The sequence below is a fragment of the Penaeus monodon genome, chromosome 21 (assembly GCF_015228065.2).
Source record: "Penaeus monodon isolate SGIC_2016 chromosome 21, NSTDA_Pmon_1, whole genome shotgun sequence".
NCBI lineage: Eukaryota > Metazoa > Arthropoda > Malacostraca > Decapoda > Penaeidae > Penaeus > Penaeus monodon.
In genome coordinates, this window is record NC_051406.1 from 38,667,168 (window position 1) to 38,667,718 (window position 551).

Below are 551 nucleotides of genomic sequence, written 5' to 3' on the forward strand. Positions count from 1 at the left end.
CCGTTCTCCTTTTTATGCTTCTTATCCTCCCAGCCCTCCCTCTCAGTCTCTCCTCCTTCCACCCTTCGCCCCTTCCTCTCCCCACCATGATATAATGGTAGGCGTGAGATAATGTCCACACGGGAGTTTTGTTACCGTAATTAATGTCAGTCCGTAGATCCGCCTCTAAAGGTAAGGTCACGGTAGAATCTTGTTTAGGATGCGTATTAACTAGCACAGGGAAGAGGTAGGGGTAGGGTGAAAGCCATGTACTGTAGAGTAGAGGTTTTCTTGTATTACTAAGATCGTATGGGTTTGAAATGCTTTCGGGAAGTTTATTATTATCAACAGATAGAGTGATTTAAGTTTGGGTCACGGTAGACTCTCGTTTAGAGTGCGTCTTAACACAGGAAAGGAAGAGGGGAAAGTTATGTACTATAGAGTGGAGATTTCCCTGCACTGCTAAGGTCTTATAAAGCTGAAATGCTTTCGAGGGATTTTGGATTTTCAATAGATAAAGGGTGTGATTACTTAATGCTTTCGAGGGATTTTGGATTTTCAATAGATAAAGG